The sequence below is a fragment of the Neovison vison genome, chromosome 11 (genome assembly GCF_020171115.1).
Source record: "Neovison vison isolate M4711 chromosome 11, ASM_NN_V1, whole genome shotgun sequence".
Classification (NCBI taxonomy): Eukaryota; Metazoa; Chordata; class Mammalia; order Carnivora; family Mustelidae; genus Neogale; species Neogale vison.
This window is the reverse complement of record NC_058101.1, coordinates 57,085,587-57,098,969: the sequence shown is the minus strand read 5'-3', so window position 1 is coordinate 57,098,969 and position 13,383 is coordinate 57,085,587. Positions and strand designations below refer to the sequence as shown.

At 39.5% G+C, this 13,383-nt stretch overlaps 1 long non-coding RNA gene across 1 annotated transcript; it reads left to right on the top strand.

Annotated features, from left to right (window-relative positions):
* Window positions 1-121: 121 nt before the first annotated feature.
* LOC122889761 lies at window positions 122-11,808 on the top strand. Its single transcript, XR_006380963.1, has 3 exons — window positions 122-183; window positions 9,363-9,699; window positions 11,773-11,808. It is a non-coding gene; the product is annotated as an uncharacterized LOC122889761 (long non-coding RNA).
* The last annotated feature ends 1,575 nt before the right edge of the window (window positions 11,809-13,383 follow it).

Genomic DNA, 13,383 nt, shown 5'->3' with positions numbered 1-13,383 from the left:
GCGGACCCGGCCTCTGGTTTGGCGCGTGCGCAGAAAGCCGAGCCTGTCCTTTTCCTACTGGAAGTGAGATGTTTATGCGTGGTAGGGTTCGGCCGGAAGTGGTGTTGCGTAAGGAAGGGCGGGGGGATGCGCTGAATCGCCGCTTGACGGGCGAAACGCTAGGCTTGCGGCTCTGGGGTGGAGGTGAGGAGAAAGGCAGCCTGTGATTTGACTGGACCTCAGACTTCTAAGGGACGATATTCCAGGGTTCGTTGGGGGAGGCACATTCTGGTTTTGCTCAAGAGACGCATCGAGGTCTCCTGGGAGAAGGAGGTTTGAGGGAGGCTGAAAGGGTCAGGCTGAAATTCTTAGAAGGCATGGTGGGCCTGAGAGGGCTGCAGGGAACAGGAATCTGCTGAAGTGGGTAACGTGTGAATATACCCAGAGGTGATACCGGGAACTTCCTATCCTTAAGGTCTAGGGTGCTAATGACGCGCATAAAGGGAAACAGGGAGTACGAGAGATGGAAGGTAATGTTAAGTTACTGGTTAGGAGACCGATCGGCAATACCTGCAGGAGGGAATCAAGCCTTATAGATTCTTTTGAAAAGTAGAATTATTTTAGACAAAAGATAGAAACAGAAGTGTGACTCAAACATTGTGTACTTGCCATTTAATTGGAGAAATAAATAACATAAATTGTTTGATAACATAAATTGAAGTCCTTTGTCTACTCGACAGTTTCATTCTGTTCCTCTTGCCCAAGGTAACTACTCCCCCAAGCACCTTTGTGTTTTAATTTCATACATAGTACTGTTTTGCATAATTTTAACAACCAGTAATGTAATACCCTTTTGCAGTTTGCTTTTTTACTTAACTTTTTTTTTTAAGATTTTATTTATTTATTTGACAGACAGAGATCACAAGTAGGCAGAGAGGCAGGCAGAGACAGAGAGAGGGGGCAGAATGCTCCCTGCTGAACAGAGAGCCCCATGCGGTGCTTAATGAGCTGAAGGCAGAGGCTTTAACCCACTGAGCCACCCAGGCACCCCTTGTTTACTTAATGTTCTTAATCTTTATCAGTGTGATGTAATTCTGGTTCATTCATTATAAGAACTGAACAGATACTCCCTTATATTAATTTTTCACTATCTTTTTTTTCTTTATATGCCCAGTGCCTGGTACATTGTAAGTACTTAAATGTTAATTAAATAGATGAACGCTTTAGCATTTGAGCTAAATCATTTCAAGAATGAAGAGAATTGTGGGTGCCTGGGTGGCTCAGTGGGTTAAAGCCTCTGCCTTCTGCTCAGGTCGTGATCCCAGGGGCCTGGGATTGAGCCCCACAAGGGGCTCTCTGCTCAGCGGGGAGCCTGCTTCCCTTCCTCTCTCTCTCTCTGTGCCTGCCGCTCTGCCTACTTGTGATCTGTCAAATAAATAAATAAATAAATCTTTAAAAAAAAGAATTTTAAATGGCTTACAGGTATTCGATACAAACAGAATACTAGTCAGAAGCAGAATCATGGAAGTGCATGGTGTATTTCAAGAACTTCAACAGTCTTAGAGCTTAAAATGTAGAATTGTTTGAAGGTATGGGATGAAGAAGACACCTAGAGAGTTAATATAAGGCTTACATTTAAAGGAAATTGTCCTGTGGAGGATGCACTAGCTCAGAACCATTAGAGGTTTTTGAATTATGAGGAAACTGATCAAATCTGTATTTTTAGAGTCCCTGGCTGGCTCAATTGGTAGAGCATGCTACTCTTAATCCCCAAGTGGTGAGTTTGAGCTCCACATTGGGGGCAGCGTTTACTTAAAAATAAATAAATACATAAATATTGCTGTTAAGATTTTATTTAAGATTTTATTTACTTATTTGACAGAGATAGAGAGATCACAAGCAGGCAGAGAGGCAGGCAGAGAGAGAGGGGGAAGCAGGCTCCCAGCTGAGCAGAGAGTCTGATGTGGGGCTTGATCCCAGGACCCTGAGATCATGACCTGAGCCAAAGGCAGAGGCTTAACCCACTGAGCCACCAGGCACCCCTGCTATGTTTTTAGAAGAAAATAACACCATGGAGATACATCTAAGAGGTAAGAAGTAGTGGCAGGAAACTAAAGACCATCTATTACATTATTACAGCAATAATGATCGTTGCATTAAGCATACAAGATAATCATGCATACAGCTTAAAATCCTAAAACATTTTCCTTGACTATTCGTAGTACCACTTTCCTAAACAACTATTTATACCCTCTGTATCAAACTTGCACCATTTTCTACTTATGTATGTGTTCCATTTAGCTTGTATCTTGCATCCTTTTTCAGTTAGAGAAGAACTAACCCCAGGGTGCCTGGGTGGCCAAGTCAGAAGAGCATGTATCTGTTGATCGTGGGGTCATGAGTTAGAGCCTCACATTGGGGGTAGAGATTACTTAATAAATCAACTTAAAAAAAGAAAAAAGGACTTCCCCATGCTTTCATTATCCCATCTACCAGGTCTGTACCCTAATACATTACCTCTATTACTGTAAGTGAATTATCTGATTTAGGAGAGGAAGTAAGTTCTTTAAGAATACTTTTTGAATACAAGAGTCTGAAGCATAGCCAATTATAAACTCCCAAGGAGGACTGGATTGAAATAGAAATAATAAAAATATAAAAGACCAGATCGTTAAATGACAGCTGTTTTTGTCTAAAAGAATAATAATTCATACCTATAATAATAAGATATTAGTATTTTTATGTGAGTTATTTTTAGGTAGATCTAGGTGTTAAGCTTTATAAGCTAAATCTAAACATAGTTTACATTTATGTTTTTATAGGACCATTCTTTCTACTACTTAATATTATAAGCGGTTTATTATGAAATAGGATCTCTTTGATTATCCTATTTTATTATTTATTTATTTGACAGAGAGAGACAGTGAGAGAGGGAACATAAGCAGTTAAAGTGGCAGAGGGAGAAGCAGGCTTCCTGCTGAGCAGAGATCCCAATTCAGGGCTTGATTCCAGGACCCTGAGATCACGACCTGATCTGAAGGCCGATGCTCAATCTCTGAGCCACCCAGGGCCCCTGATTATCCTCCTTTAGAAACTATGTTTTACCAGTCTTTGTCTTACATATTACTAAATTGTTCAAATACTTATTTTTCAAATAAGGTAACAGTAATAGTAAGAATAATGTCAGTCATTCCCTCATTTATTCTTTTTGTTTGTTTGTTTGTTTAAAGATTTTATTTATTTATTTGACAGAGAGGGATCACAAGTGGGCAAAGAAGCAGGTCGGGGCGGGGGAGTGCGGGGTGGGGAAGAAGGCCCCCTGCTCACCAGAGAGCCCAATGTAGAGCTCAGTCCCAGGACCCTGAGATCATGACCTGACCTGAAGGCAGCTGCTTAACCCACTGAGCCACTCAGGTGCCCCTCATTTATTCTTTCAAATACATTTATTGAGTACCTACCATATAACAAACACATTCTGGGAACAGGTAGGTAAGATTCATTAGTACAAAATCAGTAATGTGAAACCATATTACATGACTGCATTAATGAAACCCTCAACTACAAATAGTTGGTCATCTTAATTGAAATTTTGTTCTACAGGATGGCTAAGCCATATGCACAGCTGACTGAAGAGCATTATTGCTTGGAAGTGTGGTTATATATCCATAGCAGTCAACCTCAGTGCATATATCTTAAGCATCACTGCACACATTTATGATCTTTTAAGTTTTGGCCAGAAGGGATCCGTCCCAACAGACCCATTTGGGCTGTGGAATTATACTGATGTACTTGCTCATCATGATATGTATAACTCTGATTTACATTGAATTCTAATCAAGGATATGTCTCTTCAAATTAAAATTCCAAAACTTAGACCAGAAACCTCAGGTTTGAACCTATTCCCCAAAACTCCTGTGAATTCCCATTAAGGCACCTTTCAGAGATAAGAAAAAGGAGGGCAAACAAAAGACTGGAGCATGTTTAGCTCCATTTTTCTTTAGCTATATAAGGTAAATATTTAAAAAAAAAATAGGGAGACATGACATAGTTTATCCTTAAAATTGTAGTGGTTTCAGGGGCATCTGATGCATTCCAAAATAGAGCACGTTACTCTTCATCTTGTGCTTTTACGTTTAAGCCCTATGTTGGATGTAGAGATTACTTAAAAATAAAATCTTAGGGCTCAGTGGGTTAAAGCCTCTGCCTTCGGCTCAGGTCATGATCCCAGGGTCCTGGGATTGAGCCCCGCATCAGGCTCTCTGCTCAGCAGGGAGCCTGCTTCCCTTCCTCTCTCTCTACCTGCCTCTCTGCCTACTTGTGATCTCTGTCTATCAAATAAATAAATAAAATCTTTTTAAAAAAATAAATAAAATAAAATAAAATCTTAAAAAGCTGTAGAGGTTTGAGATTTCTTGGAGGGAAAGAAGTATTCAAAACAAATGAAGATCCTTGGAAATTTTAATTATGAGAGGAAGAGAGTTAATAATTGTTCCCTCAACTATTAAGGACAGCTATATGAGTCAGATTGCTTCAGGGCTACTGTGAATTTCCCTCCAATTCTTTTTATTCATTAAAAGGAAACCTAGATGCAATTGTTTCTCCAACAATTTAGTTCTTGTTTAAAACATTGATGATGTACACCATGCTCTGACATCCAGGAGAAATAAACTCTTTAGTCCTACTACCTCCCTTGGAAGATAGGAAATAAGACCTCCAAAGAAAAGCTTGCCTTTTTCAGAACAACATAAAATATTTGGAACATGTCATCCTTCAAGGAAACATCTAACCAAGTTTAAATCAAAGGCATCTACCAGTCCCTGAATTCTCTCCCAGATGCACATCTTTTTAAGTGTAGGCAGATACTGTATGCAGTAGATTTCCAGCTATTAAGGCTACTTAGCCATAGTTAAAGCATTTATAATAACTAGCCCAAGTTGATATTTCCAAGTCCCTCCTAAGGCAACCAACAACTAAAATTGCCACTGTTGTAACAAACCCTGACCTCTGTCCCTATTTGTAGGTCGGCCTGATGTTACCAACCCTTTATATTACTATAAAAGAAAGCTATGCCAGGTACCTCATTAGTGCGGTAAGTAGTACATTGGTCTCATAAAAGAAAACTATGTCAAGAGAGTGCTAGCCCAGAGACAATGTGCTACATTTTGTGTATTGCATATTACAGTTTAATCCTACTCCTATAGCAATAGCTGTTTTCTCAGATGGCTTCTGCTGCCACCTTCCTAAAGCTGTATTCCAACATTGTTCCAGAATGCCCGGTAAAGCTTTCCATCTCGTATAAAGTCCCAGCCCTTAGGTTCAATATTTAACAACTGTCCAATCCTAAACTGACCAAACAGGAGAGATTTCTCTTGACCAGCTCTCTACATGCTGTTTTTCACTGAATTACACTTAATCATGTGACCCATCTCACCAGCCATCTTTGTCCCTTCCTGTACCTTCAGATCTATAGCCTTCAGTTCTAACTTGGTTCTATTTTCTGACAGTTCATATCAGAGAGACCAACAAGGTAACTGAGTAGCATGCTAGGCCTTCACAACTCATGAGATCCTAGAGTAGTCCTTTTGGCATTATTTGAAGTCCACCAGTGTGAATGAGTTAACAAATGTTGACACCATTGCCAAAAACCCAACAACTACACTTTGTCTATAATGCATAGCCTGTGGCCACAATTTTTGGTATACTCCAGCAACAAAAAGATACACAGCCTTCGCTGTGATCCTTATTAAAAATGCACTGTATGTACAATCCTGCAATCAGATTCCTTAGTATTTATCTGAAGGAGTCGAAAAGTTATGTTCTCACAAAAACCTGCAACTGATTTTTATAGCAGCTTTATTCATAATTGCCAAAATTTGGAAGCAACCACAATGTTTTTTTCAGTAGGTGAATGGATAAATAAACTTTTGTATCCAGACAATGGCATTATTATTATGTGCTAAAAAGAAATGAGCTATCAAGCCAGAAAAAAACATGGAGGAACCTTAATTGCATATTACTAGGTGAAAGAAGTCAATTTGGAAATTATACTACATGCTGTAGTATAATTCTAACTATATGACATTCTTAAAAGGTGAAAAGGGAGACGGGGGGAAAAAAAAACCTGATTATCTGGGATTGGAGGGAGGTAGAGATGACTAGGCAGAACATAGAGGATTTTTAGGGCAGTGAACATACTCTGTATGATACCACACTGATGGATACATGTCCTACATTTGTCAAGTACTGTCAAATTATTGTTAATACTAGGGGCATCTGGGTGGCTCAGTCGTTGAGCATCTGCCTTTGGCTCAGGTCATGATTCCAGGATCCTGGGGTCGAGCTCCACCTTGGTCTCCCTGCTCCGCAGGAGGCCTGCTTCTCCCTCTCCCACTCCCCTTGCTTGTGCTCCCTCTCTTCGCTGTGTCTCTCTGTCAAATAAATAAATAAAATCTTTTTAAAAAAGATCCCCACATAAATACAATACCAACAGACTAATGAATACTGATGGCATTTGAACAATGTATTAGCACATTTTTGAGGGCTACCTGTATTCCTGACACCTATACCTTACTTGTGTAAGGTATTTTACTCTGTTTCACTCAGATGAAGATTGGGTAATAGCCACAATGAAAAATATTATGTCCACAAAATTGAGGGATTCCAGTAGTCCTCTCAAGTGAGTGAGTGAAATCCATTTACCAGACAAGTAATAATAAGTAATCTTAAGGTAATGGGTGTCTCAGCGTTAACACTATGACTTCTTGGAAGAACTCATAGAATGTAGAAACTAAAACATAACAGACCTTATGGGGAAAATAGGAACAGGATCACATGTACAACTTTGTAACCAGAGCAACAACAACAACAACAACAACAAAAGGTTTAAAATGTATTCAGGGGGCACCTGGGTGGCTCAGTTGGTTTAGTGTCTGCCATCAACTCAGGTTATGATCCTGGGGTCCTGGGATGGAACCTCCATAACAGGCTCCCTGCTCAGCTGGGGAGTCTGCTTCTCCCTCTGCCCCCTCCTCCACTCCTGCTCTCTCTTGCTTTCTCTCTCTCAAATAAAAAAGTCTTAAAAAAATATTCAGGATTTGTTTTAATGAGGCATTAAATAATATTTAATAAATAAAGTCTTGAGAAAAAGTATTCAGGATTTGTCTTAGATTTTATTTATTTGTCAGAGAGAGAGGGAGAGCGAGCAAGCACAGGCAGACAGAATGGCAGGCAGAGGTAGAGGGAGAAGCAGACTCCCTGCTGAGCAAGGAGCCCAATGTGGGACTCGATCCTAGGATGCTGGGATCATGACCTGAGCCAAAGGCAGCTGCTTAACCAACTGAGCCACCCAGGTGTCCCTTTAGGATTTGTTTTAATGAGGCACGGTAAGACACGCATGCAGAAATGGCTGTCACGAAGTAAGAAGTTTTTATAATCCCAGATCCCTAGAAACAGAAGGTAGAACATGCCAAACCATGCAAGGAGGGCCATATGGGGAAACACTACGATTGGTCAAGAGGCAGAGGGAGTGGAAGGGAAACTGCAAAACCCTGTATTGTGGAAAAGTTTATGTAGTTTCTATGAAAGGAGTGAAGCAGGGTAAGCAGGCTAATCAGGTTTAGAATTGGATTTTTTTATTAATTTCAACAAAATTTTTGTCCCTGGGTTGATTAGGGCCAGTGGGGAATATTGCCAGAGTTTAAGAGCCTGATTGGGGGGGGAGGGCAGAAGGTAGGGGTGTGCAGGTAGGATGGGCTATTTTTTGGTTAGTTTGCATATGACAAGCTGTTTTATGTCAGCCATCCCTAGGATAGTTCTGGGGGATGATGGGTTCTTCCTTGATTAGTGAGAACCTAGATGCCAGATAGCAGTCAAGAATACAGATAATAAGATGGGGCGCCTGGGTGGCTCAGTGGGTTAAGCCGCTGCCTTCAGCTCAGGTCATGATCTCAGGGTCGTGGGATCGAGTCCCGCATCGGGCTTTCTGCTCAGCGCATCGGGCTCTCTGCTCAGCAGGGAGCCTGCTTCCCTCTCTCTCTCTCTCTCTCTCTCTCTCTGTCTGCCTCTCCATCTACTTGTGATTTCCCTCTGTCAAATAAATAAATAAAATCTTAAAAATAAATAAATAAAAATAAAGAATACAGATAATAAGAAAATATAGTTAATGCAAACAGTTCTGATAAAGATTATTAACACTATGAGATGTTCAAATTTCTTTTTTAAAAAAGGATTTTATTTATCTATTTGTGGGTTTGTTGTTTTTCTTTTTTTTTTTTTTTGAAGATTTCATTTATTTATTTGCATGAGAGAGCCAGAGAGAGCAGCTGAGGGAGAAAGAGAGGCAAACTCCCCACTGAGCAGGGAGCCAGACACAGGGCTAAATCCCAGGACTCTGGGATCATAACCTAAGCCAAAGGAAGCCACTTAACCAACTGAGCAACTCAGGCACCCCATTATTTATGTAACTGAGAGAGTGCACATGGCACATGTGAATGGGGGGAGGTGAGGAGGAGGGAGAGGAAGAGGAAAAGAATTCCAAGCAGACTCAGCTGAGCGCAGGCAGCCCAACAAAGGATCAGTCTCAGGACTCCTAGATCATGACCTGGCCCAAACCAAGAGTCCATGCTCAACCGACTGAGCCACCGTGGTGCCCCAAGTCGTTGAATTTCTAACAAACATTACAGTAAATATAAGTCTTTACCCCCCTCCTCCAGAAGGGTGAAACAACTTGATGGAAGGGTGTGTAAGGAATTGCTTTGTTGCAGTGCTAAGACGGAGATACACCAAGATCAAAGAGAGCAATGCATTAAGTGAGGTTCCCCTGCAAAAACAGAGCATTCCTCTTGAAATCTCCTGCTTTCTGAAAGTTTGTTATGCCAGTTCACTTTTATCAAAGACCTACCTTAGTACAGTAACAGCTTTTTTTTTATAAAAGTTAAAATCCTCTTTGGATTTCTTTGAGTTAACAAAAATAGGTATTAATGTAGGTCTGTCCTAAATGTGAAATAGCATAACATGAACTTTTAGAAAGTGGGGGATACCTGTGCTTCGAAGATGGACATAACCAAACTGAGCTAAGAGGAAGTATGAAATGGTGAATGAACTATGTTCCTCCATGGCCTACTGTATTCAGCTTTCTAAGTGTACTTTCCAACTCCGGATGCTGACTTCCAGGCTTTACTGACATTTTTTCAACTTACCAGTCTTGGTTTAGGTGGTTTGCCTTACAGAAATAGGCCTAAGCTGTTACAGCATAGTGATGAGAAGAGCCTTGGGCTTTTTGCTTCAGCATTCATGATCTTGGAGGTCATGAAGGTTGCCATAGCCGGCAGTAATACTCTTTGTATGATAAAGCTTTAATGTCATATCTCTGCTTTTATTCCCAGGTCAAGGACGCATTCCAATAAAGTTCTAAAAATGTATCAGCAGGTCCAACATGGTAGTTGACCTACCTGTGGAAAGCCTCCCTGGATCCTCACTGGGTCAGATCATACTGACATTCTTAAAAACTCTTCCCATCAAAAACTAACAAGAATGAAAAGATAAGACATATTCCTACCACTTCAAGGAAGATCCTATACCAGCCAACAGTCGAGCACATTAGCTTGCTGCTTTGATCATCAAACAGACATATTCAAGCTCAACACGGCAGAGGAAAATGTCTCTGTATCAATATCTTTCACATTCTGTATGTGACCCTCAGTAGGTCATGCAATCAGTTCTGTGAGTCACAATGAAATTTTTTTTAAACAAAATAAAATATAAAGTATCAGGTGTTTGCATGAATCCTCTGCCACAATTGTGCTGCAAGGAATACTAAGGTCAATTTCAATATGTGAAAATAATTAGTGGAGGGCATATAATGAATAGAATGTATACTAACTAAGAAATGGTTTTTCAATCCTTTGTCCACTGGTGTCTTGTTCAGTTTTCATAATAAGTTGGTGAGCTGTCTAGTTTTATGTTACCATGACTTGCAACTAGATGTGAATTCTCAGATGTTCAACTGAGATGCATTTGCAAACTGCATTTTTTTGGAAAGATGTTATCTAGGCTATATTTATGTGTGTGTGTGTGTGTGTGTGTATACATACACATATATATATGTGTATATATATAAAAATAAATATATATATAATATAAATAAATAAATATGTGTATATATAAAAATAAATTTTATATATGTATGTATACACATACACACACACATATATAAAATTTATTTTTTGTTAAGTGGCAGTGAAAACATTTTAATCAAAATTACTTTTAAAATGGATCATATCTTTTTTAAAAGAAAGGAAAAATGAAGTGAAATACGCAGAAGCATGTTCAAGTTCAACTGCTGGATCTGGAAATGTGATTAGTGACAATATTGAGAATAGAGACAATATTGAGAATAGAGACAATATTCAGAAAAATATTGACTCTAATTTGCAGACTTCAACTTCGTTTGAGCCACATTTCAAAAAGAAAAAATTAAGTGCAAGACATTATAATGAAGATTATTTAAAATAGTTTTATCAAATGTGAAAAACCCTTTGAAAATGACAGACCTCAGTGTGTTGTTTGTAATAATATTCTTTTTTTTTTAAATTTTACTTATTTATCTGAGAAAGAGAGATCATAAGTAGGCAGAGAGGCAGGCAGAGAGAGAAGGGGAAGCAGGCTCCCTGCCGAGCAGAGAGCCCGATGCGGGGCTCGATCCCAGGACCCTGGGATCATGACCTGGGCCGAAGGCAGAGGCTTAACCTGCTGAGCCACCCAGGCGCCCCTGTAATAATATTCTTGCAAATGAATGTTTAAAACCTTCAGAATTAAAAAGACACTTAGAAACTCAGCATGCTGAACTTATTGATACACCTCTTGAATGTTTTCAAGGAAAGAAAAAAGATGTAAAGTTGTCGACACAGTTTCTTGGTTCTACTGCTGTTAGTGAGAAAGCCTTATTATCATCATACTTAGTTGCCTATCGAGTAGCAAAAGAGAAGATGGCTCACACAGCTGTGGAAAAAATAATTCTCCCAGCACGTTTGGATATGGTACACACAATTTTTGATGACAAATCCGCTGATAAATTAAAAATGATATCTAGCAATAACATAGTATCTCTCCGCATTTGTACTATTGTGGAACATTTAGAAACAATGCTTCTTGCTCAGTTGCAGTCTGGTATGGATTTTGCAGTCCAGCTTGATGAAAGCACTGATATGGGGAGTTGCACAACACTCTTAGTTTATGTCAGATATACGTGGCAAGATGACTTTATGGAGGATTTCTTGTGTTGTTTAAATATAACCTCACACCTAAGTGGATTAGGTATTTTTACAGAATTAGAAAAGTGCAATGTTGGTCAATATAAATTAAACTGGAAAAACTACAAAGGAATTACAAGTGATGGAGCAGCATGCGTAACGGGAAAACATAGCAGAGTACTTAAAAAATTGCTGGAAGTTACTAATAATGGTGCTGTGTGGAATCATTGTTTTATACATAGGATTCCATATGTATATGTGAAGCTTTAGCATCCAGAGAAATCCCACAGAATCTCATGGAAGTATTGAAAAATGCAGTGAAAGTTGTTAACTTTATTAAAGGAAGCTCCCTAAATAACCAGCTTCTTGAAACATTTTGTTCAGAGATTGGAACTAATCATACCCACTTACTATATTATACCACAGTCCGTTGGTTATCTCACGGGAAAATATTAAGCAGGGCTTACGAACTCAGGAATAAGATTTACATTTTTCTTACTGAAAGAAAATCTCATTTGGCAACTATTTTTTTTTTATTTGACAGAGAGACCACATGTAGGCAGAGAGGCAGGCAGAGAGAGAGAGCGAGGGAAGCAGGCTCCCCGCTGAGCAGAGAGCCCGATGCGGGACTCGATCCCAGGACCCTGAGATCATGACCCGAGCTGAAGGCAGCGGCTTAACCCACTGAGCCACCCAGGTGCCTCTTGGCAACTATTTTTGAAGATGATATTTGGGTAATGAAATTGGCATATTTAACTGATATTTTTGGCATTCTTAATGAATTGAGTTTAAATTTTTTTTTTCCTATTTTATTTATTAGAGAGAGACAGTGAGAGAGAGCATGAGCGAGGAGAACGTCAGAGAGCGAAGCAGACTCCCCATGGAGCTGGGAGCCTGATGTGGGACTCGATCCCGGGACTCCAGGATCACGCCCTGAGCCGGAGGCAGTCGTCCAACCAACTGCGCCACCCAGGCGTCCCAATGAATTGAGTTTAAAACTACAGGGGAAAAATAGTGATATATTGTATCCAGGGATCCCGAAAGACATTATTGTTACGACAAGTGAGACTTAAAAGCAACAGTCCTAGCTACTACATGTTTCCAAGATTTTTGCAACATATTGAAGAGAATATTATTAGTGAAAACATTTTGAAAGAAATAAAATTAGAGATATTGTTGCATCTCACTTCTCTGCTCAAACTTTTAACCATTTCTTCCCAGAAGAGAAATTTGAAATGTTGAGAGAAAACTGCTAGGTAAAAGATCCATTTGCTTTTCGAAACCCAGAATCAATAATTGAGTTAAACTTGGAGCCTGAAGAAGAAAGTGAATTGCTGCAACTCGGTTCTTCTTATACATTGAAGAGCGATTATGAAACATTAAGTTTATCAGCATTTTGGATTAAGGTAAAGGAAGACTTTCCGCTGCTAAGTAGGAAGAGTGTCCCATTATTATTACCATTCACAAGAACTAGCTTGTGTGAGCTAGGGTTTTCCATCTTAACCCACTTAAAAACAAAGGAAAGAAATGGATTGATGCTATGCAGGTAGCATTGTCCTCCTGTGCTCCAGACTGGAATGAATTTATGAACAGGGAAGCACACCCATCACATTAAATAAATCTTACCTGACTTTTGCTTTTGTGTTTCTTATTTTGTGATATTTTTCTATGCTGCATTTAGATGTTGATAGAGCATTGTAGGTGATAACTTTGGTTTTGTTTTGATTATATTTAAATACTAATAAAATCATAATGTACCTTCACAATCATTTAACACAAATTCAGTGAACTTCTGTTAGGTCCTGGAACTGTTTGAGAGACATCTGGGATACAAAATGAAGAAAGCAAAGATCATTCTATAGTGGAACTTATGTTCTGGCAGGGAGAGAGACAATAAATAAGGCTTATAATATTTTAAAGATAAGTGCTATAGAAAGAGTAATAAGAAAGGGGGAACTATTTGGGGACCAAATCATGAAGGGCTCTGTAGACCCTCATAGGGCCTCTGGCTTTTTCTCAGTGAAATGAGAAGCAATTGAAAAAGATTATGTACATGCAAGACTTGATCTGAATTAGGTTTTAAAAGACACTCAAGAGGGGGGCACCTGGGTGGCTCAGTTGGCTGGGTTTCTGCCTTCAGCTCAGGTTCTCCCTC